This window comes from Felis catus, chromosome B2 (assembly GCF_018350175.1).
Source record: "Felis catus isolate Fca126 chromosome B2, F.catus_Fca126_mat1.0, whole genome shotgun sequence".
Lineage (NCBI taxonomy): Eukaryota > Metazoa > Chordata > Mammalia > Carnivora > Felidae > Felis > Felis catus.
The window spans coordinates 80,715,861-80,741,780 of NC_058372.1; the positions used below are offsets into that span (position 1 = coordinate 80,715,861).

Sequence of the window (25,920 nt, forward strand, 5' to 3'; positions counted from 1 at the left end):
ACACTTTTAACAGTACTGCCTCAGAGATTAGTCCATGGACGGCTTTAGCACCCTTATAGTGAATGTTTGCTGCCATTCCGTGAGTTTATGGTTCTGTTCTGGACGCTCCAGGCATTTACAATGTGAAACAGATGCAGGTTTTTCCTCCTGTATATTCATGATAGTAACTGGAATAGAGGTCAATTTATTTCCCATGTATGCAACATTCAACCTTTTCTGATACACTTTTTTTTTCTGTATAATTACATGTGTGCACTGATCCAGAATATGGACTTCATCTGTGATACATTTCTAAGCAGGATATGATTTCCAGGGATAATAGCTTTGTACCATATTATTGAAGTCAGTGAACATTATTTCTGTAAATCTCCCTGATTTTATAAAATAAGATAGGAAAAATTATTCAGGAAACAAACAAAAAAAATGAGCAAAGACATACATGAAGAAAGAATTGAGCAGTTCACAAGTTTTTCATTTTCTTGCTCTCCAGCACCCTATTAGAGGATCTGATGGTGCTGAGAAGATATAACGGTTTTCTTTAGGCAGAACAGTAGGCAGATTTTTAAATGTGGTACCTTGAATAAGATATAGCAGTACAAAGTTAATGTCCAGTGGGAGAGAACAGAGTAAGATGTTTAGAGGGGGAGAATGCCAAAGCCAGGAGGAACCAATGTGGTGAAAGAAGTTCTGTTGAGAAGAAACTGAGTTCTACTTGTTGGGCAAATTCCTGAGAATTATGACTAAGGTTTATTATTTCAAAGTCAGATGTTTCAAAGTGTATCTAACCCATAAAACTTCAGCACAGCTGAAACACTGCACAGATGACACTTGTGAGAACTGGTGAAATTTGAATAGCTTTGGTAATCTGTTCAACAATTTTTGAGCCACCTATTTTGTGGCGGGCACTGTTCTACAAGCTGAGAAGTTGAATTCTTATTCTAGTGGTGAGATGGGGATGGGAGAGGGAGACAGACAATGAGCCTCTGTGTGTGTGTGTGTGTGTGTGTATGATATATAATATGCAAATATATAACTATATGCAATAATATATAGTCAGTATTATATAATATCAAATTATGTTATAATATCTGGGGGTGAAGAGTGTTGTGAGAGCAAATAGAGTAGGTAAAGGAGTTCAGGAGTGGTGGTTGGGTCAAGGAAGGCATTCCTGATGAGGGGACATTTGAGCAGAGATATAAATGAAGTGAGGGGGCAAGCTCTGAAGCATTCTTGGGGAAAAGCTTCTCAGATATGGAGAAGAGCAAATGGAAGGGCCCTGAGGTTGAGTGGACTTGGCATCCTCCAGGGATAGCAAAGAGGCCAGGAATGCCTGATACAGAGGAATAGGAAGGAAAATAGCAGGAGATGATGCCAGAGGGATAGCCAGCAGGGTTATAGTTTGGTAAAATGAGAAGACATTTTTAGGGGTTTCTGCAGAGAAAGGACATGACTGGCCTCAACTCCTAAAAGATCATTCTGTTTGTAAAGTAGAAGGGGAGGACAAGTGTGGAAGCAGAGACTACGAGGAAGCTATTGAGATGGGCTAAGAGAAAGGTGATGTTAATTTGGACTACAGTGGTAACTGTAAATGGGATTCTAGATATATTCAGAGTAAGCCAAACAGGACTTATTGATGATTCAATTGCGGGATGGGAGAGGAAGAGGACTCAAAGAAAATTCTGGATTTGGGCATGAACACCTGGTTAATGGAGACTCATTTAGTGAGATAGGAAAATCTTTAGGGGGAACAGGTATGGAGGGAAAGCTCAAGTGTTTGGGTTTGGGTTTAGTACATTAAAAACATTTTTTTAATGTTTGTATTTATTTTGGGGAGAGAAAAAGAGACAGAGCATGAGCAGGAGATGGGCAGAGAGAGAGGGAGACACAAAATCCGAAGCAGGCTCCAGGCTCTGAGCTATCAGCAGAGAGGGCAATGTGGGGCTTGAACTCATGAACCATGAGATCATGACCTGAGCCAAAGTTGGATGCTTCACTGACTGAGCCACCCAGGCACCCCTGGATTTAGTACATTTTAGGTGCTCATCAGACATCTATGTGGAAAAGTTGAGTAGGCAATAAGACATGAGAGCCTAGCCTTCAGGAGAGAGGTCTGGACTAGAGATAGAAATCTGTGTATCATCAGCGTTGAGAATCTGGGAACGTGGGTGGAGAAGAGAAGAGGTCTAAGAATTAAGACCTGGGGCACTCCCAACATTTAGAGATCAGTGAATGAAGATGAAGAAGATCTGGCCGACGTGACTGAGAAACAGCAGCCAATGAGGGAAAGGAGAGAGAAATAGAGCCAAATGAAAGACAATGTTTTGAGAATGAGGGAGTAATCAGTTATGCCAATGCTGCTGATGGGTCAAATAAGATGAGAACCTATCATTGACTTTTCAACTTGGTACCCTGGAGGGTATTGGTGTCTTTGACAGAGGGGAGTGCTGGGGACTACCCTTGGCTGGAGTGGATTGGAGAGAGAGTGCAAGGAGAGGAAGTAGAGGCAGTGGATATGGACTACACTCCTTGGAGGAGCTAGACTGGGAAAGTAAAGATGGGGAAATGGGTACAGCCTATGGGAGAGACAAGAGAGCTCATTGGAGGTAATAATCCAGGCAAGAGGGGAAACAGTTAATGCACAGAGAGAGGGGATAACTTCTAGAGGGAAGTTCTTGAGTCTGGTAGGGCCCGTTCATTACTACCAATAGGAGAGAAGGCAGCTCAGGTAGGGGTGTGTGGGGAGGCTGGACTCTGGTGGTGGGCTATCCCTGTCTGAGTGATTCTGTCCTTGATTCTGAGTGGACTCAGAAGCCAGATGATCAACTAATGGTGGAAGAGGGAAAAGTGTGGAAGGGGAGGAAGGAGGAGAGGGGTGGTCAAGTGCAACGCAATACAGCAGGATTGCTGGGCAGCACAGAGGAAGTTTGAGGGCCACCACGGGAATATAGACACACCACTGTCAGGAAGAGTTATTTCTCATTGTACAAAATCTCATACAAATTTTGAAAAATAATCAGTGTATTCCAAACTAGAAATCACTGTAATTTTCCAGAGTAACTAAGATCACGCAAAAATTTTACTCTAGTTACCATGAAAATTTGGCTGGCAGCCTTTTTTCTTTGTAACCACCCATCCCTCTTATTTGTCCCATCTTTATCTCCCCCAAAGATCACCTCAGTTCCTAAGAAGGACTTTGGAAATAGTCCCTAAGAGGAAAGGATGTTCTTACATCATTATCTATAGTGACTAGCCCAAGATCTGCTTCTACAATAAAGAGTTGAGGTGGGGTGCCTGGGTGGCTCAGTCGGTTAAGCGTCCGACTTCAGCTCAGGTCAGGATCTCGCAGTCCGTGAGTTCGAGCCCCGCGTCAGGCTCTGGGCTGATGGCTCAGAGCCTGGAGCCTGCTTCCGATTCTGTCTCCCTCTCTCTCTGCCGCTCCCCCGTTCATGCTCTGTCTCTGTCTCAAAAATAAATAAACATTAAAAAAAATAAAAAAAAATAAAGAGTTGAGGCAACTACTATCTAAAAATTTAAGTGACATAAAGCAATTCTTTAACATGCATATCTGTTGTGCTGATGAGAGATGAAAAATTGGAAAACATTGTATTCTATCCTCAAGGAACTTAAAAAAGTCTAGACAAGTAGTCAAAACTGCTATAAATTAAACAATTGACTATATGATGATTTTATAGTTAATTTTATTATTTAATGTATTACTTATTAATAATACTTAAAATTATTTACAGAGAAATTTTCTTTATGGCATTTATACTAATGAAAAAAAAAGAAAATACAGAAAGATTTTTTAATAAATGATAGCAAAAACAAAATAGAGAATTTTAAATGCCTTACAGCAGAGAATTGGCTAAATAATTTGTGGTTCACGTATAAAATGGAGTACCACAGATTCATCAAAAATTATGTTGAAAAAGGATGTATATTGGCATTTTAGTGTTTTGTTAGTACATTTTAAAAACAACTTGCAAAACATTATGATTCCAGAAGTGGAAAAACTAAGCCTGAATAGAAAAAAGTCTGGAAGGATATACATAGTGTTAAAGTGGTTTTCTCAAGATGAAGAGCTTATGAGTGGTTTTTCTTTGTGCCTAACTGGTTTTTAAAAACTTTTTCTCTTAATATAAATGTATTAGTTCTCTAATAAAGAAAGCCAATAAAAGTTATAAAATTCAAGACATGTGTAATTAAATTCTAATAAGAACTTAAGTGTTGTAGGTGTTAAGAGGGGAAAAAAAAATTTATGAGGGCTTGAGCAGCCAGGAAAGGTTTCACAGAGAAGGTGGAATTTGAGTTGAATGTCAAGGCTAGGAAGGATCAGAGAGGAGAAAATGTGGTGGGCCATTCAACACAACTTTGCTCAAAGAAACTTGAAGAAATTTTGCTGTAGACAGAAGTAATCTGACAATTTTAGAATTATTGTGAAAAGAAAGTCTTGATGATTTTATTCTAACAAAAATGAAGTTGAAATTGAATTGTTTTTCTCATCCCACCTAATGATTTTTTGAGGGGCACAGAATTGAGTTCACTAGCTCTATAGCAATTTCCTCCTACAATATATGACCCTATTTACCATTTCTAATCTATTAAAAAAAACCCACCTGTTTATGTGATAGAATTACACAAGGGCATCCAACCTGAACACTGGTAACAGTCCTGTCCCCACGGGTATGCATCAGGCACAGTGCCTCTGTGAGTGGCAGAGACTGGGGCCTCATCCGTCTCTTCTTTTTCCCAAGATGCTTCCTACATAGATCTCCCACTGCACCACACACTGAGAAGCTCAGTTCAGTGTGTTTCAGGTGGTAGGTGTGTGTGGAAACCCAATGACTCATGCTTAGACTTGATTCAGGCCTTTGGTGATCTTGCAGACGGATGAAAACATGGAGGCGTGCTGTGTTCCAGTTTCACTTCATCACCCTCTGGATTTACAGCTCTGCCCAGTTCTGTCATCATTGCAGGCAAGATCCTCTTGGTAGGTTTCCTCCATCCTCAATTTTCTGAAGCTGAAAAGAGCTGTGTCAGGGAGGGGGGTTGGTATATAATGTGTCTCAGGATTTGTGCAGGGCCATGATTCAGAGAAAAGGACCTGTAGTCCCAGATTTGATGACCAATTCATGCTACCCAAAGCGGGTGCTGAATCGGAATGCTTATTAATTTATTATAACCACTAGTGGGTTATTTGCGGGGTAGCATACTTCATTCTGGAGAGAGCTAAATGAACACCAATTTTTTTTTCTCTCAAAGTTTTCTTTTTCAAATTCAGTGATAGATTAAATGTGTATCTTCACTTCTGATCTCACCTCTGCCGCTTACTGCCTCACCTGTGGGCTCATTTCAATCATAGGAGAAGCATTTGAAAAGTAACTTGTCTTGAATTTCAAACTTTTGGAAAAGTTGCCAGAGTAATACACAGAACTCCCATATCACCCTCACCCAGATACCCCAATTGTTAATATTTTAACACATTTGTGTTCTCTCTTTCTTCTGTCTATATATACTACTTACACCATCATCATTATTCTTATTCTGAATATTTAAAAGAAAGTTTTCAACAGGATGTTCATCAACCCCTGAATGCTTCAGAACATATTTTCAAAAGGTAGCAACACTGTCCTACATAATCACAATATAGCAACCAAATCAGGAAGTTAGCATTGATCAGAGACCCAATTCAAATCTCACCAACAGTCCCAACAATATCTCTGTTTGCTTTCTGGCCTGAGATCTCGTTCAGGATCACGGGTGACACTTAGTTGTCATATCTCTTCAGTCTCCTTCCACATGGGGCGGCTCCCTGCAGATGTCTCCTCAGCTCCCAGCCTCACCACTGGCTTCAGGGGAAGGGAAAGAAAGCAGGAAAGGAAACATGACAATCTCTCTCTTGACTGTTACTTGATTCAAAGTGTTGGTGCTAAATTTATTGAGGATTCATTAAGAATTTGTGCAATCTTTGTAAGTTATGTCTCCAAAAAGGGGGGAGGGCAGAAATAGCCAGGTAAAAACAAGCGCTTGTACTTAGTCAATAGTTAGTAAAAAGCATCCCAAGTAAATGAAGATCCCTCACCTCACAAGGACTTTGCATATACTGTTTTCTTTGCCTCTTTTCTTCCCTAGAAAATTCGTATCTTACTCACCTTGCTCTCCACTCAGTGAAGCTTCCCTCACCACTCCCCAGGTCAGATCCACTTTACATGAACCTTGGGCCTAAATCCTTTGCAGCATTCATAACAATTATATTCCCCTCTCCTTTTTAAATTTATTTTAAAAACTATAGTATAATACACACCGCATACAATTTACCATCGTAACCATTTTTTAGGTGTGCAGTTCGGTAGTGTTAAGTATGTTCTTATTGTTGTGCAGCCCATCTCCAGAACCCTTTTCATCTTGTAAAATGGAAACTCTAGACCCATTGCACAGTGGCTCCCCAATCTCCCTTACTTTCAGCTTCTGGCAGTCACTCTTCGACTTTCTGTCTCTATGAATTTGACTACTCTAGGTACCAGTTTTTCCACATCCTTACCAACACTTATTTTTGTTTCTGTGTTTTGATAGTAGCCATCCTGATGGGTGTGAGGTGGTAACTCATTGCGGTTTTGATTTGCATTTCCCTAATGATTACTGATGCTGAGCACTTTTTTCACGTACTTGTTGGCATTTGTATATCTTTTTTTGGAGAAATGTCTATTCAAGTCCTTTGCCCACTTTTTTTGATCAGGTTATTTGGGTTTTTTTGTTGTTGTTGTTGTTGAGTTGTAGTTCTTTATATATTCTGGATATTAACCCCTTATCATATACATGATTTGCAAATATTTTCTCCCGTTCTGTAGGTTTCTTTTTCACTCTGTTGATTATGTCCCTTGGTGCGCAAAAGTTTTAAATTTTAATGTAGTCCAATGTATCTATTTTTTAAAAACTTTTGTTACTTGTGCTGCTAGTGTCATATCCAGGATATCATTGCCAAATCCAATGTCAAGGAGCTTTCCTCTATGTTTTCTTCTAAGAGTTTTGTAGTTCTACCCCTCATGTTTAGGTCTTTAATCAATTTTGAATTAATTTTTATATATGGTGTAAGGTAAGCATTCAACATCATTCTTTTGCACTGGATATCCAGTTTTCCTCACTATTTATTAAAAAGACTGTTGTGTCCCCATTGACTGCTGTTGACATCCTTGTCAAAAATCATTTGATCATATATAGAAGGGTTCATTTCTGGGCTCTCTATTTTATTCCATTGGTCTATATGTCTGTCTTCATGATAGTACAACATTGTTTCAGTTACCGTAGCTCTGTAGTTACTTTTGAAATCAGGAAGTGTGAGACCTCCAACTTTGTTCTTCTTTCTCAAGATTGTTTTGGCTCTGCAGGGTTCCTTGAGATTCTGTATGAATTTTAGGATGGACTTTTCTATTTCTGCAAAAAATACCATTGGGTTTTTGATAGGAATTGAATTAAATCTGTAGATCACTTTAAGTAGTATTGATATCTTAACAATATGAAGTCTTTCAATCCGTGAACATAGAATGCTTTGCCATTTATTTGTGTACTCTTTAATTTCAGCAACATTTTATAGTTTTCAAGTGTACAAGTCTTTGCCTCCTTGGCTAAGCTTATTTCTAAGTATTTTATTCTTTTGGTGATATTGTAAATAGAATTGTCTTCTTCATTTCCTTTTTGGATTGTTCATTTATTTTTTCTTTTTTGAGTGGAATGGTTTGTTCAATTTCTATCTCTTTTTCTGTGCTGGAAGCTTCAGAAATGTAGAAGCAGTGTCTGGTTTTGCCCACAGTTGTACCGCAAGCCCTTTGCATAGCAGTAGTCACTAAGTACATGTTCAATAAGTACTTACTAAATTTTTCTAATAGTGTCAGGCTGATTCAGTAGATTGTGTATTTTTATATGTGAATGAAGAATATACTGATGCTGAACCATTACTTTGACTGTCTTTTCAATCCTCCCTTTAAAAAAAAAACTAAGGGACGCCTGGGTGACGCAGTCGGTTAAGCGTCCGACTTCAGCCAGGTCACGATCTCGCGGTCGGTGAGTTCCAGCCCCGCGTCGGGCTCTGGGCTGATGGCTCAGAGCCTGGAGCCTGTTTCCGATTCTGTGTCTCCCTCTCTCTCTGCCCCTCGCCCGTTCATGCTCTGTCTCTCTCTGTCCCAAAAATAAATAAACGTTGAAAAAAAATTTTTAATTAAAAAAAAAAACAACTAATAATTACTTAGTGCTTACCATATGCTAAGGGTCTTTTTATGTGTTACTTTATTTCTCATAGCAATTCAGTAAGGTAGGCATAGAGTCAGAATATACTTTGTTGAGAGTCTGAATTCTGGAGCCAGAGTTCTTTTGAATCTGGTTCTGTCACTTGCAAGCTTTGTGACTTTAGACAAATTACTTCATCTCTCTGTGCCTCAGATTCCTATAATATGGGATTCCTGAAGTGCATACTTCTTTGGTTTGTTGTGCATATTAATTAAGATATTGTATGTCATTTGCTTAGCACATAGCTACATCATAGCAATCATGATCTCAACTTTGCAAATATAGGAACTGAGGTTTTAAAGAGGATAAGCTGCCCATGATTACACCTAGACAGTCTAGAATCCCTAATTACTTAAGCCCTGCACTAAAGTGCCTCTTATGTACACTGTTTTCCCCTATATCTGAGAATAGGCAGTAAGGAAAGTCATAAGTCCCTGAGGGATAAAATGTTTGAGGAATTTGCAAGAAATACAACCTCCCAGGATGCCAGATTAGGTGTGCCAGGAAGGCTCTTTTGTTCTTCAGAATTTCAGTTGGAACTCCTGGGGAGACTCAGGGTGTCCTGAAGGGAAATCTGACTCCAAAGATCGGAAGTCTTCCCTCAGTAGATCAAGTTCTGTCTATGGACCTACAGTGCAGCCAGCCAGATGGCCAGCATGGCTCAGGTGGACCCATAGAAGAGTGAGGAGGTCTTTAGGGAAGGGGAGGGAGACTATTCCATGAGTGAAGAGGAGACTGGAGTCTGGCTCATCTTCCCTGCGTGCACAGACCACTGTCATCACAGGCACACCACCGTCATCTTTGCCCTGTTCCCAGTGATTCCAAAGCTTTGGAGAAATGGAAGTGGTCTTGCCCTTCAGAGAAGACTGGGACCCTAGTCCCAGACCCCCAGGGGAAACAGTGATCATTACAATAGTCACATTCTCAGTAGATTTACACATCCATGGCTAATGTTTGTTGAACACTCACTCTCCTTAGTGCTTTACCCACAATATTTTAGTTTCTTCTTGGGTGACCAACTCATCCCAGTTTGCCCAGGACTTTCCCAGTTTCGGCACTGACAGTGAAACATCCTGGGAAGCCCTTCAGTCCTAGGCAAACCAAGAGGGGTGGCCACCCTGTTATATCTGCACAACCTCCCTGTGAGTGGGAGACTTGGTATAGAGGAGTGGAGCATTTTCCTGAAGACGTGTCCCCATCAAGTATCAGAGGCAGGATTTGAACTCATGAAGACTGACTGTAGGGCTTGTTCTCCTAACCAATATGCAATGCTGCCAAAACCAGTGAAAGCAGCCTCTGCCAGTAAATGCTTGGGTTTGGTCCAGATACCAAATGGATGGCAAATAGTACTGGCAGCTGTGGGGGAAATAGTAAATTGTGCAATATGAAATTTCCCAAAATTAAAAATGGAAACTCACAGTCTATTGCTGACAAAATGCCAAAGAATGCTTTCGAGACTCAACTGGCTCTTAGATTTGATGTCTCACTTTATTCTAATTTTGGTTGTGCCTTTTATTTTGGTGAGAGTGGGGAATAGGGACCAGATCAGCACTGTTGTTGGGTAGCTTTAAGGTGGGGAGGTGCAATATGAGACTGTCATTCTCTTTTAAGGGCTTCCTTATCCTCCACTTCATCTGTCACCCCTATGGAACATTGCCTGCCCACTTAGCTGCCACCTTATCTGCTAGTCTTCTTTTGCTTCTTTGCTTCTCCTTTTCTTCTACTTCCTATGCATTTCTTCACTGCAGTATTTTTACCTCTTTTTCACCTCCCTCTCCCACCCCCAGGTAATACAACACACAGTCCACAGCACGTGGGTGGAAGTCATCCATGGTCAATCTAGATCCTTCCACTCCTGAGGTTACAAGCAACCTGGTACAGTTAGCTCCCGCTGTGGCCTCCTAAAGTCCTGTGTTCTAACTTCTGCTCTATAAGTTCCTATACAACTCATTTAACTTTGATGAACCTGTTTCTTCATTGATAAAACTACTCATAACTCCACCTGGGTAGTCACCCAAGATCCAATGAGGTGACAAGTATGACAGCAACCAACAAAGTGTCTTGAGCATTGAGAGTGCTTGGTTAAATATACTTCTCTCAGCTCTGGGACCCATAGGAAACTTGATTCAGACTGAAAGTGAGCAGCATGGCACATGCCAGCTGAAGAAGAGTGTGAACCAATGATCAGGACAGGCCCAAGGATAGGGAAGGAGGGGATACAGGACACACAAAAAAAGAAAGGGCAAGAGTGCCAGCCACACATGCAACTGCCAACAATTTGGTGATTTCCTGGAAGTCAAAGAAATGTAGAGTCATTTCTACCTCGAATCTTTTAATTTTGTTGCTTAATTATATTTTTTTTCACTTGCAAGAAATAGAGACCTATTCAAGGCAATGCAAGAAAGGCATGGGGGAGGGGTGCCTGGGTGGCGCAGTCGGTTAGGCGTCCGACTTCAGCCAGGTCACGATCTCGCGGTCTGTGAGTTCGAGCCCCGCGTCGGGCTCTGGGCTGATGGCTCAGAGCCTGGAGCCTGTTTCTGATTCTGTGTCTCCCTCTCTCTCTGCCCCTCCCCCGTTCATGCTCTGTCTCTCTCTGTCCCCAAAATAAATAAACGTTGAAAAAAAATTTTTTTTTAAAAAGAAAGGCATGGGGGAAGTTATTTTAAGAAACATATGGACTCAACTGAAAACTAGAATTTCAAAGCTGTCAATAGTCAGGGTCAGTCTCTCAAGGGCTGTGTGGTCTCTGCTTTCCTCTGAGAGTCTCTGCTCCTTTCTCCTCACTACTGACCAGCTTTCTTTGCCAACTCAGAAAATCCCAATGTCCCCCTCTGCCCTGCTAGCCAGAGTCTCCTTGAGTAATTTTTCCCTGGATTCATTGTGTTAATAGTTACCACTTGCCAAGTGGCAAAATCTCAACTCTGTCCCTTCTCAGGATATGTGTGGGGAGGTGGCTTATTTAGTTTCTGTGTTCATCAGGGTTTTCCAGTGAAACTGAACCAATAGGATATATATGAGGAGATTCATTCTAGGAATTGACTCACATGGATATGGAAGCTGAGAAGTCCCACTATCTATTGTCTGCGAGTTGGAAAACTGGGAAAGCCAGTGGTATAATTCAGTTGGCATATGATGTTTGAGGGCAGGAGAAGATGGCTGCTCCAGCTCTGCGGAGAGAGAGCAAATTCCTCCTTCCTGCATGTTTCTGTTCTATCCAGGCCCTCTTCCAGAAATACCCTCACAGACATACCCAGAAATGATGTTTTACCAGTTACCTGGGCATCCCTCAGCCCAATTAAGTTGACACATAAAATTAACCATCACAGTTTCTTGGCTCTGCCCTCTGGATGCCACTTTAGCCTTCACTGAGGTTTTCCATTGGCATGCCCAAGCTTCTCCGCAGTGGAACTGACCAGCTCTGATCCCTATATATCATAGGATATCTACTCACTACTCACTACTCAGCACTTGTGTGCTGCTCTGTTCTAGGGAGATGCTTTCTCCTTCTAGTCTCCTCTGGTCTAGGCAATTTGGAGATGGGTGTTTACCATGGCAAATGATGCATCTGTTTCAGTTGTATTATATATACCCCTCTGGAGGTAGATAGACCTTCCCTCCAGGGAAGGGAGATTGTGAAGGAGAGCCTCAGACTGTACCTAAAACCACTCTTCTCTCCCAATACAAGCTCTCATGTCTTCTTCCAGCCCACCCTACTGGATTCCTCCATTGCTTATGAGTTGTATGTTGTTGTTTTTTTGGGTTTTTTTTTTCCATTAAGGGATTCTGAGGTTGCTCCCTGCAATACAGCCCCCATTATTCTCCTTCTCTCCTTCCTTGGCTGGTTAGACATGCTTAAACATGTGCAACTCCAGGAAAACTTGGGGATGTTGCCAGATGTTTTTTGAAGGGTCCTTGCACATTCTGTGAACAGGCAGAGGATCTCTGAGGCCCCTGATACCTCACATACAAGCCTGTCTGAGTCTCAGCTTGGAGCCCAGCCAAGATACCCCCAAGGCTCATAACTTCCATTGCCTAACAGTTTCAGGAGTAAATGTTGCCCTTTTAAAGGTTCTGACTCTTCCTCATGACACCTTTATACACATCTTTTCAGTTTAAGCTCCTATTGCCTATTTTCTTATTTGCAGGGTCTTTCTTAGCTCAAATTTGTGAGAGAAGAAATCTGATTGACCTGATTTATCTTTTTGCATAGGTTGATAGCCAGGCAACAGGCTTCCTTGGGTGGGCTAGAGGCCTACCAAGTTGGGTGGGTGCTGGATGGAGAGAGGGGAAAGGTGTCACAAGGAACAAATCATAGTCACCAAGGCCTTCCCCTTCAGTGTGTAGATCCTTCTTTCTTTATAGATGCTATTGGTGGGTAAACACAGTAATCAATACCTCAAATGCATTCATATTTTTAAAATGAGCTGTTCTGTGAAATATCAACTTGAGACCCAACTCCCCCCAGCACACACAATAAAACTTTCAACCCTGGTGTTTTTTTTTTTTTTTCTTTTTCTTCTCAGGGTATGAAAAGTAATATAGAGGACAATAGTGTTTGGGGGACATCCTGTGTTATCACCTAAGTCTGTATTTTTTTGTTGCATCGAGGACCCCCATATCGATTTAAGTGTCATAAAATTTCACACAGATAAGTAATGATTCACAGCTTCAGAAGAATACTGCTGAGTCCTTTTATGATGCCTTTTATAATGAGAATTCAGCTGCTGTTTTTAAAAATTTTATTTAAATCCAAGTTAGTTAACATCTAGTGTGATAATGGTTTCAGGAGTAGAATTTAGCGATTCATCACTTATATATAACACCCAGTGCTCATCCCAACAACGATGTGCCCTCCCTAATGCCCATCACCCCATTAGCCCATTCCCCCACTCAACACCCCTCCAGCAACCCTCAGTTTGTTCTCTGTATTTAAGAGGCTCTTATGGTTTGACTCCCTCTCTGTTTTTATCTTATTTTCCCTTGTTCACCTGTTTCGTTTCTTAAATTCCACATATGAATGAAATCATATGGTACTTGTTTTTGTCTGACTTATTTCACTTAGCATACTACATTCTAGTTCCATCCACATTGTTGCAAATGGCAAGATTACATTCTTTTTGATTGCCAAGTAATATTTCATTATATATATGCCACATTTTTTTTAACGTTTATTTTTTGAGAGACAGAGTGTGAATAGGGAAGCGGCAGAGAGAGAGGGAGTCACAGAATCCGAAGCAAGCTCCAGGCTCGGAGCTGTCAGCATATAGCCTGACATGGAGCTACAAGACCATGACCTGAGCCAAAGTCAGATGCGTAACCAACTGAGCCACCCAGGCACCCCTATACCACATCTTCTTTATCCATTCATCTGTCGATGGACATTTGGGCTCTTTCCATACTTTGGCTATTGTTGATAGTGCTGCTATAAACATGGGTTTATGTGTCCCTCCAAATCAGCATTTTTGTACCTTTGGATAAATACCTAGTTGTGCAATTGCTAGGCCATAGGGTAGCTCTATTTTTTAATTTTTTCATGAACCTCCATAATGTTTTCCAGAGTGGATGCACCAGTTTGCATTACCATCAACAGTGCAAAACTGTTCCCTTTTCTCCACATCCTTGCCAACATCTGTTGTTTCCTGAGTTGTTGATTTTAGCCTTTCTGATAGGTGTGAGGTGGTATCTCATTGTGGTTTTGGTCTGTATTTCCCTGATGATGGGTGGTGTTGGGCATTTTTTCATATGTCTATTAGCTATCTGGATGCCTTTTTTGGAAAAGGGTCTGTTCATATCTTTTGCCAATTTCTTCACTGGATTATTTTTTGAGGGGCAGGGTTTGAGTTTGATCAGTTCTTTATTTTGGATAGTAACCCTTTATCTGATATGTCATTTGCAATTATCTTCTTCCATTCTGTCAGTTGCCTTTTTAGTTTTGTTGATTGTTTCCTTTGCTATGCAGAAGCTTTTTATCTTGATGAGGTCCCAATAGTTCATTTTTGCTTTTGTTTCCCTTGCCTCTGGAGACATGTCTAGTAAGAATTTGCTGTGGCTGAGGTCAAATGTTTTCTCCTCCAGGATTTTGCTGGTTTCCTGTCTTACATTTAGGTCTTTCATCAATGTTAAGTTTATTTTTGTGTATGTTATAAGAAAGTGGTCCAGGTTCATTCTTCTACATGTTGCTATCCAGTTTCCCCAACACCACTTGCTGAAGGGACTTTCTTTTTCCCATTAGATATTCTTTCCTACTTTGTCAGAGATTAGTTGGTCATACATTTGTAGGTCCATTTCTGGGTTCTCTATTCTGTTCCATTGATCTATGTGTCTGTTTTTGTGCCAGTACCATTCTGTCTTGTTGATTACAGCTTTGTGTAATACAACTTGAAGTCCAGAATTGTGATGCCTCCAGCTTTGGTTTTCATATTATAGCCAAACATTACTTTGGCTATTCAGGGTCTTTCCTGGTTCCGTACAAATTTTAAATTATTTGTTCTAGTTCTGTGAAGAATGCTGGTGTTATTTTGATAGAGATTGCACTGAATGTGTAGATGGTAGATAGCTTTGGGTAGTATCAACATTTTAACCATATTTGTTCTTCCAATCCATGAGCGTGGAATGTTTTTCTGTTTCTTTGTGTCTTCTTCAGTTTCTTTCATAAGCTTTCTATAGTTTTCAGTGCACAGACATTTTGCCTCCTTGGTTAGGTTTATTCCTAGGTATTTTTATGGTTTTTGGTGCAAGTGTAAATGGGATTGATTCCTTGATTTCTCTTTCTGCCACTTCATTATTGGTGTATAGAAATGCAACCAGTTTCTGTATATTGATTTTATGTTCTGTGACTTTGCTTAATTCATGGGTCAGTTCTAGCAGTTTTTTGGTGGAGTCTTTTCAGTTTTCCATATAGAGTATCATGGCATCTGTGAAGAATGAAAGTTTGACTTCTTCCTTGGCAATTTGGATGCCTTTTATTTCTTTTTGTTGTCTGATTGCGGAAGCTAGGACTTCCGGTACTATGTTGAACAACAGTGGTGAGAGTAGACATCTCTGTTGTGTTCCTGACCTTACAGGGAAAGCTCTCATTTTTTTCCCCATTGAGGATGATATTAGCTGTGGGTCTTTCATATATGGCCTTAATGATGTTGAGGTATGTTCCTTCTAGCTCTATTTTCTTGAGGGTATATTTTATCAAGAAAGGATGCTGTATTTTGTCAAATGCTTTCTGCATTTATTGAGAGGATCATGTGGTTCTTATCCTTTCTTTTATTAATGTGATGTATCACGTTGATTGATTTGCAGACATCTTTTCAACACTAACTAAATCTCATTAACATTATCTCCATCATGTTAATAGGAAAAACAGGTCTGCAGAACAGTGACATTTTATGATTAAAAACACACTTATTTAAATGGTTGAATTGCCTCCATTTGAATATTGTCCACTGCTTCCATAATAATAGCAGAAGTTTTTCACAGATGCTTTTTAATAGGTAACCTCTGCTATATCTCTACTAACAGCATAGAACCTTGAATAAAAACGGCTTGATTTGATATGTGCTAATTGCTTACCAGAAATTACTCATTTGTAGCCTATCACTGCTAAAATTACTTCCATGGAGAAAAATGGGCAATTTTGGTAGGTTTGTTAATGCCACTAGGCCACTAGTGTTACATTTAGTATTCTAAAAACTGTCATGGTCTGAGTCAGCGCTGATCCAGAGGCCTCCTATGTTTACCCAAAGAGGAAGGTACAGAGAGAATCTGGCCCCAAATGTATAATCAAATGCAATAAAATTGCTTTACTATATTATTGGGGTCTTTAAGTTTATTTACTTATTTTGAGAGAGACAGAGACAGCGTGAGCAGGGGAGCAGCAGAAACAGAGGGAGAGAGAGAGAATCCTAAGCAGGCTCTGCACCATCAGCACAGAGCCCAGAGTGGGGCTCAAACCCACAAACGCATGAGATCATGACCTGAGCCAAAACCAAAAGTCAGACACCTAACCAACTGAGCCACCTAGGCAACCCACTCTGTTATTAGAGGCTACATTTTGTATCCAACTCTGTGGTGTAATGGTGCCATATTTTGTCTTGAACAAGACTCAAAATACTTTACAGTTAATTGGTCCTATTTAGGGTTGAAATAATCCACTGGGGAACACCAAGAGGGTGGTAGTTTGATGACTGGGAGGGTAGAGCCAGCAAAATAACTGCATGAACATCCCAAAGCTCCAGGGCTGGGATGGTTGGGCTGGGCAGAGAGGAGCCAGGACTGCTGCCTACACAGGTCTCCTTTTGCAGGCTCAGAGGTATAGGGAAAACACAGCCCCCTCCTGGCTTGAGGAGAGGCGCAGGGCTGAGGTGAATGGCTCTGGAGAAGGAACACCACAAAGGCAAAGACAGGGTAAGGTAAAATGAAACATTGATGCACTATGATGAGAACAGTGGATTGGAATGATTTACATTTCCCTTCTCTGTCACCATTCTTATAATTTCCATTTGGCTTGTGTAACTGGAAAGTCCAGGGGCACTGCCTGGCCCAGACTCTGACGATATGGTTTCTGACTCTCTCACAGCTCCGTTTTCCACTTTGCTGTTCTCATACTCAAGCAGGTGCCATTGCTGTGAAGGGAAAGGTGGTCACCAGCAGCTTCAGGCTCACCTGGTCCTTACTGTGCAACATTTCTAGAGAGGGACAACAACACTTTCTCTCTTCCACGGTCCATACATCAAACATTTAAACAGCCCTCCTGGGTCATGTACCCATGCCATGGACCCATCATTTAGGAAAGGGAGATAAAAACTATGATTGGCACATTCCTATCTTGAAAGAAAGAGGGGCGTTGGGCAAACAAAAACAACCAATGTCTGGGGTGCCTGGGTGGCTCAGTGGGTTAAGCGTCTGACTCTTGATTTCGGGTCAAGTCATGATCTCACGGTTCATGGGATCGAGACCCATGTTGGGCTCTGTGCTGACAGAGATGTCTCTGCTTGAGATTCTCTCTCTTCCTCTCTCTCTCTCTCTCAAAATAAATAAATAAACTTTTAAAAGTTTTAATAAAAAAAATAGCCAATGTCCACCACAGTTTCCTCAAGGCACTTCTCTTGAGCTGGGATATGTGTAATTCTGATATGCGCTAAGTTTTTTGAAAGACCTTCTCGAAGAGGAGCGGCTCTTAGTTTATGTGGACAGTCCAGGCACAGTGTCATATTCAGTCTGCTTGTGTCCAACCAAATACCTATTCCCTTCTGCCTATTCTTTTCCGAGGTTCACAATGTCACACCCCCTCTGAGGATAGTACTCCTAAAATGTGCTAGTGTGTGTGTGACAGGGAATCTTGAGTGCCAACATAAATGCTTGCAATTAATTTCTTCATCAGTAGGGAAATATTGATAATTTCTGAGCCTGGGGTGAAATTACTGGATTTTTTACTTTTGAGAGATCAGTCAGCAAGCAGTGTGCAGGACAGATTAGGAGCAGAGACAGGTGGTGAGGGAACGAGGTTGAAGACTCTTATAGTAGTCTAGGCAGGAGGGCAGGGGCCTGAATGGAGATGGGAAAAGACAAGGGGATAGAACTAATGATAGTTTGAGAGGGAAACTCTCAGTTCTTGGAAACTGACTTGATGTTTGTTAGCAACAGAGAAGGATGTAAAAATTTAAAAACAATATAATTTCTCAAGTTTTGAAATTCAGAAAAAGAGGAAGGAGATTTGCATTTGATGTACAGCGGGTGATTGGAAATGTGCGTCTGGGATTCAGGACAGAGGTTAGAGCTGGAGAGGAAATAAGCTGAAATAATAGGAATAAGGAGATTATATCCAAAAGACTGTAGAGAAATAAAAGATGGCAAACAGCACTCAGTCAGTCATTCATTCCAGAATGACTAGGAGTCATCCTTGATCCCTCCCTCCCCCTCACTTCCCTGCATTCATCTTTTCAGTCACATTTGACAATTCTGTCCTCAACATTTATATTGGATCCATGTTTCTCTGCCCTTCTTCTCTTTCCACCTTAGTCCAGGCTATAGACACTCCTGCCTGGGCTCTGCAAGTGCAGTGGCTCCTTAAAGTTTTCTTTGCTTCTACTCATGCCTACCTCCAGTCTATGTTCACATGGCAGTAAGATGATTTTCTTAAATGTGAATTGTTTCATGTCACTCTGCTGTTCAAGACCCCTCAATGGCTTCCCACTGAGATTGGAGTGCAGTTCAAGTATCCTGTCATGGTCTACGATGCCTTGCATAACCTGGCCCTCCCTCTTCTCCCAAACTTGATATCATTCTTCCCTTCACTCGCCATCTTTCCATCATACTCATCTATTAGTTTCTCAAACATGTCAAGTTCTCTACCATTTCTGCTGTAAACTCCTTCACCAACCCTAGCCTTGCTTCTTCTCCTTACCTTCCATCTCTCAGCTTGTCTCTTCCCACTCCCTTAATTGTCCCAAGAACACAAAGTTTTGTGGGTTTTTTTTTTAATTGCCTAAAGAGTCATGTTTCAAGAACACACCCCTCCATGACCACCTCACTCTTTCTTCCCAGCAGCACAGCGTGGAGCTGAACAGGAACAAGGTGAATATTCAGAAACCTCTTTAGAGGCCAAGGGGTAGGGAACCCTTGGGCCCAATCCATTACCTAATGCCTGCAAAAATCACCATACTTTCCCTTTTAAAAATGTGTTCTAGTTTTAAAGAATATAAAGCTAAAAATTGAATTTATGTAAAAAAAAAACCCAGGGTATCAAAGAATTCTTTACTTGACAAAAGGACCCATCTCGAGGTTTCTTAAAATATTGATTTTTTCCTAATATATTCAAAGCTTGTAATTTTATTTTCCACAATTCAGTTCACACAAGTTTTCAAGGGTACAGCAATTACAGAAGATAAAGCATGCTTGTATTATTCTGTGTCATAGATGGCAAAATTGAGTCACAAAGGCTTGCTGAGAATGACAAAGATGCAATAATAGAGTCAAGGTTAGCAACCAGAGAACTATTAGCATTGAATCTTTGCTCAAATCAAAGACTAATTCCATCTCCCAATACTTTCCCCTTCAAATATAGATGACACTCCTGCCATTGTTTTCTAACACCTGCAGCAGACTTGAGTATAAAAATTTTGGTGATTTTTTTGTATAGCACTGATAGGGGATTCCCAGATACTGGTTATTTCATTCCTTAGAGCCTCTCTTAGCCCACGATACTGGTTGTGTTGAGTTGCCTGCACCGAGGCTATTTTTGATAATACACGTGTGTTTTATCCAGTGAGCAATCAGGCGGAGAGGCAGCGCTGGGACAGTTAACTTACATTTTAGTGTAATTTCAAAATGTGAATAACAAGTTCTTTTTTTAAATAAAAAAGGAAATGAAATTAAAAACAAGACTTCAATTTAATCTGGGAGACTTGAAATGGCAAGTTTGCCCCTTGTCAATTTCGTTCTGGTTCACCAAGTCTCAACTATCACAGCAGCAGGGCAAATGAAGAAGAGAGTGCCGCTCGACCCTTGACCTCCTTGCATTTGTGGGTAATCTGGACTCCAATGTTATTTTAAAGGGTTTTTATATTCATAGATTTCTGCTTATGTTAACAAAGTTTTTATAGATATAGATCTGTTTGATGCTAACCAGAAAGCAGCTGATTACCGTAGAGGTAATTTACAGGAAAGAAAAAACATCCCAAATTCTTAGATATTCATGTAAGTATACACAAATAAAATTAAGATCTGGGGCCAACCCTGTCTATACACAGCATCATCATACTGTGATTTCAGTGTAAAAATTAAAGCTAGTCCTTACTCAAAAACATTTTAACATTAAGACAGGCTAACCAGCTTGACTATACATTTCACCTTGTCTATCCTCCTGTGTGCACCAGGACAAGGGTGATAAATCCTACTTAGGCAACTGTTGTGAAGGAAATTGAAGGCCATGTAAATCCAGGGTTTATATTAACTGCCAGGAGCTTAAACGCCAACAGTCAGTACCTACTTAGAAGCCTATGTGTTCCACATCGTTCTCAAAAACTAGAAGGGAAAAATGCAAAATCACACTTTCAGCCCATAGAAATCATAGATTGGTCCTAAAAATGTTTTTAGTGCTAACATGGAAAAATAAAATGGTTTTTGACCAAAACATTCAGTTTTGCCTTTAAAAAATGTAAGTAATTCTAGATGGAAACACAATTTTTCCTTAAAATGTTCACATCTTGGGGTAGGAACAATAATAATTACTGTTATTTGAGGTAAACACTAGACCAGTACTTCATATATATTATTTGCTTAATCTTTAAAACAACCCCACAAAGTAGTATGTTTTATTATCTCTTCTTTACAGATGAATAAACTCAGAGGGGTTAGGTATGCCCAGCATTCTACAGCGAGTAAGTGGCCAGTTCAATATTCAAATCCTGCCTTCTATGATTTCACACCAGTTCTCTTGGAAATGGAGTTCCAGTATCGTGCCAAGAGAAATTACATTGCTTTTATTTTTACCTTCATGGCCCAAATCTGTATCTTTATTAGTCTTCTTTAAATAAAGATGGTCAGCTCTGACATTTGACTTTACCCTAAAAATGGCCATCTTACATGGCCATGCCATTTTGTTGACATTCAGTTACACTTGACCTTGACTTGGTCTTCCTTCTTTCTTCCTATGGACCCATTTGAACTCATACAAACTAGTTCTATCCTGTCCTTTTTTATCTCACTCAAGAGTTTTCTAACATGCCATCTACGAAAGGTATAGCAGACTTATATCCATGTACACACATTGGGTTATTTACAATGAATGAATTTTTAGGTAAAGTTTGTACTAAATTATAACATACTTATTGTAACGGGCACAAACCATAAGTTCACACCTCAACGAATTTTTACAATATGAACACACCCATGTAACCAGCACCCATATCAAGAAACATAGTATTATCAAACTCATGGTATTTCAAATGCTGAAGGGGACATTCCTATTTCAAAGTTTATGTAAATAATCTTTTTGTAAAGGTAAGAATGCATTTGAAATGTGTTTCATTATGCCCCACTTTATGTTTTATGCATTTTGATTTTCATACCTTCTGTTTTCTTAAACCCCTGAAACATTTAAAGAGAACCTATGTTGAACAATATAAGCACCAAGATATGAACACTTCTCCCATCCCAACCCTGGATCAAAACTCAGCACCATATAATCCTTGAACTGCTTTCTTCTGGTTATTAAATTAAATGTGGTCTTTTTACAATAGACATCTAGTAAAGACATGTCTGTTTTGAATTTTTAAAATATGCTTATCTTCAAGAAGCAACTCCTCTATGAGGGTTTTTCTTTTTTGCTTACCAGTGGATCCTAGTTTCATACTGGGAGAAAGAAGTTTCCAGTGAAAGCTGATATAATATATAGATATTATATATAGATATTATATATAGATATATTATATATGTGTATATTATATATAGATATAATATATATGGTATACATATTTATGATGGTATGTGTATATATGATGTAATATATATACATATATGTGATGTAATATATGTATACATAAGTGATATATGTATATGATATACACCATATATCATATATATATATCATATATATATTGTATATAAATATAGCTGACCCTTGAATAATACTTCAGTTAGGGACACCAAACCCCTGTGCAATAAAAAATCCGTGTATAACTGTTGACTTCCCAGAAACTTAACTATAAATAGCCTACTGTTGACCAGAAGCCTTACCAATGACATAAAGAATTGATTAACACATATTTTGTATGTTATGTGTATTGTATACTATATTTTTAAATACAGTATATTTAGTGTATTACTGGGATAGGAAATTTTCAAATTAAGATAGAAAAAAAATGTTATTAAGAAAATGATAAGGAAAAGAAAATACATTTACAACACTGTACTTTAAAAAAATCCATGTATGAGTGACTCGCAGCTCAAACCTGTGTTATTCAAGGGTCGTCTCTGTGTATATATCACATTTTCTTTATCCATTCATCTGCCAGTGGACTTGCCAGCCAAATCTTGGCTATAGTAAATAATGCTGCAATGAACATGGGAGGTGCAGATGTCTCTTCCAGCTAATGATTTTATTTCCTTCAGATACATACCCAGAAGTAGAATTACTGGATTATATGATGATTCTATTTTTAATTTTTTGAGGAAACCTCATACTGCTTTTCATCGTGGTTACACCAACTTACATTCCCATCAACAGTGCAGAAGTGTTCTCTTTTCTCCACATCCTCACCAATACTTGTTATCTTTTATTCTCTGGTGGTTTTCATGCTCTTCAGAGTCTATAGACTGCTCCAGGATTGGGCCATCCCACAACATAAAATTATGGTGGGAAAGTAAAATTATAAAATCATTAAATTTTAGGGTTCCAAAGAAACTTAGACATCATTTTTCATGGGAAGAGCATGCAGGCCAGGGGTAAGGGGTTAAGTGATTTGGGCTCTACCATCCAGTAACGTAGTCATGAAGCTAGAGTGAGAAGACAGCAGTCTGAGGCTCAGCTTAGAGTTTATATAATACTTCCATTCTCTATCTCTAACTTAAAATCAAATTATATTGTGTTTAGAGTTACTTTTTTTGCATTAGATTTATTTTGTGCACAAAGAAAAAATTGAGAAAGTATGGACATGAAGAACATAATTTAATATTTTGGTTTATTTCTTTGAAGTCTTTTTGTGTTTTGTACATATGTTATTTTGTACGTATTGCTATTTATATGTGATTTTATATCCTGCTTAAAATGTGGTTTTTTAAAATCATGCTATGGTAAGCTTGGTTTTACGGTAACAATAAGCTCCTAGTGAAAGTAGTTTCGTGTTGAAACCAAGTTTATCAATGCTGTAAAAGCTACAGTGGTTGCTAAGAGAAATTGATACTTTGTTCCTATAGGAACTGTCGTTTTAAAATACAGAATCTCTAGATTCAAAAGATAGAAAACTTAAGTTTGGGATGGGAAATAGTTTACCCTTCCTAGAAAAATGTGAAAATTACTATCCTTTGATTGAAAAGCATGGTCATTTGGTTGCAGTCTCCTGAGTGTTCTAGGTGGGTATTTCTCTCTCAGCTTTTCTTGTGTTGGAGGTGATTCAGGGTGATCATGATAGGAGAGTAAGGGAAATGAAACTAACTAATGGTCAGCCACTCCTAGAGCAGAGAAGTTGTTAGAAAAAGCAAGCCTGCACCTTGCATTCGATAATATCTAAACTGGTGTTTAGGTGCCCTTATTAGAGAAGGGAACAAAGGGAAGAGATTTTTATATCAAGTTGCTCTATAGTATTTAGGCACCAGTATGACTTTTACGTCCAGGCATTGTCTCTTAACTTTAAGTTAAAGATAATGATTTTGAGTGAGTGGAAAAACAGTTCTACCTAATTCTGCTCAGAAACCAAGGATGAGAATGAGATGGAATTGAGAACAACTGTAAATGTAAAATCAGCGGCAAACAGTTCCTGGATGGGCACTATTCCCTGAATCCCTCTCTGAGTAGCACTTGTCTATGATGCTATGGGCAGTGGCTCAACTGCCTTACCTTCACTGTCTGACTTCTCCATTCCTCTACTGGTGTGTACTACATCACACACACACACACACACACACACACACACACACACACACACACTCCCATGGTTGTCTCAGAGTCTGCTTCTGAAATTATATAAGCTAAAACATATTGAAAGATTCTGAGAATAAAATCTACTGAGTGGTATTATGAACTGGAATTACCACTGGAGCAGATGCATACAAACACATTTATTTAATTAGTCCTTGTGATGGATGCTATGTTGTTTGGCCTCCACTCCTTCCCCTTAAAGACCTACTACCCCAGCTTTTGGGAGTACTATTGGCAGACAGCCCTCACTAGGGGTACCACTATTTAGGATTAGTTTTGGCTGAAGATAGCTACTTCCCTCAAGGTCACACCTCCTTCCTGGGTTGGCTCCCATCCAACGACAGATCCAAGTGGGAGTTTAATGGCCTGGCTCTCTCAATTCATTTGGAGAGCTCCGAAGGGTCACCTCATTTTCAGAACTCCCTGCCAGTTCAGGTGAGGCATTTCACTGAGACCACACCGAGGCTTGACTTCTCCTTCTGCCCCACGCTGCTCCTTCCCGTTTCTCCGATGATCCCAGCAACATTCCCTAAGAAACCTCCCACCTGCTAATCTCCATCTCAGAGTTCATTTCCCTGGAAGCTCAACCTGTGACAGAATTGAGGAGCACCTACTGGGCACTAGACAGTATTCTGAGGGATACAGTGAAGACCAAATAAGCTTTCTGCCTTTGCATTTTATTTGGAAGGAGCTCACATTCTAGAGCAAGAGTCAGTAAACTTTTTCTGTAAAGGGCCAGAGAGTAAATACTTTAGGCTTTGTGGGTCATATGGTCTCAGTCACAGCTATTCAGCTCTGCCACTGTACCATAAAAGCAGCCTTAGAAATATATAAATGATTGGACAGGGCTGTTTACCAGTAAAACTTTATTTACAAAGTAAGAGGTGGGTTGGATTTGGCCCATGGGCTATAATTTGCTGACCCCTGTTCTAGAGAGCAGGGCACAAGGAAACCAATAATTAAGCAAGAAAAATCTCAGGCAGTGATAGTACAATAAAAGAAATAAATTAGGGTGATATGATAAAGAAGCACTATTATTGATTTGTAAATTTAAATTATTTTTTGATAAGTAATATATTCATATGAATCAAAACCCAAAAGGATCGAAAAAGTATTCATTTGCAAGTATATGTCCTGATTCACTTTGACCCCCCAATAGAAATAAATTTATTTACCACTTTTGTGTTTCTTTTCAACATAAGCAATTACAAATACATATCCTTATATACATCCTTATCCCTCCTTTCACGCAATAGTTAGCGTATGATGTGTCTTGTTTTGCACCTTACTGTTACTCACTTAATATGTCCTGGAGATCGTAGAGATCATCTCCATTTGTTTTTCTGTATCTGAGTACTATTCCCTAATATGTGTATGATGGTTTTTTTAACCAATTCTCTATTGTATTAGGGTTCTCCAGAAAAACAAAACCAATAGAGAGAGAGAGAGAGAGAGAGAGAGAGAGAGAGAGAGAGTGTGTGTGTGTGTGTGTGTGTGTGTGTGTGTGTGTGTGTAGGAACTGGCTGATATGATTTTGGAGGCTGACAAAGTCCCAAGATCTGCAGAGTAAGTTGGCAAGCTGCAGACCCAGGAGAGCTGAATGGTGTAGTTCCAATCTGAAGGCTGGCAGCCTGAGATCCAGAAAGAGCAGATATTTCAGTATCAGTTCAAAGGCAGGGAAAAGCTGATTGTCTCTTATTGCAAGGTGGGGAGGGCTGAGGAGGGTCAGCCTTTTTGTTCTTTTCAGGCCTTCAACTAACTGGATGAGGCCCATGCACAATAGGGAGGGCAATCTGCTTTGCTCAGTCTGCCGATTTTTTTTTAACATCGCCTTCACACCCAGTGTGGAGCCCAGTGCAGGGCCTGAACTCATGACCCTGAGATCATGACCTGAGCTGAGATCAAGAGTTGGATGCTTAACCAACTGAGCCACCCAGGCACCTCTTAGTTTACCAATTTAAATGTTAATCTCATCCAAAAACACCCTCACAGAAACACCCAGAATAATGATT

At 39.8% G+C, this 25,920-nt stretch overlaps 1 long non-coding RNA gene across 4 annotated transcripts in view; it reads left to right on the forward strand.

Annotated features, from left to right (window-relative positions):
• Positions 1–3,822: 3,822 nt before the first annotated feature.
• The window catches only part of LOC111560499, a 144,573-nt gene continuing 122,475 nt past the window's right edge, over positions 3,823–25,920 (forward strand). For 3 of the 4 annotated variants that reach the window (XR_006598022.1, XR_006598021.1, XR_006598019.1), the window contains exon 1: positions 3,823–4,990. This is a non-coding gene — a long non-coding RNA (uncharacterized LOC111560499). The remainder of the gene's footprint in view (positions 4,991–25,920) is intronic. The other variant, XR_002742361.2, reaches the window with a different exon arrangement.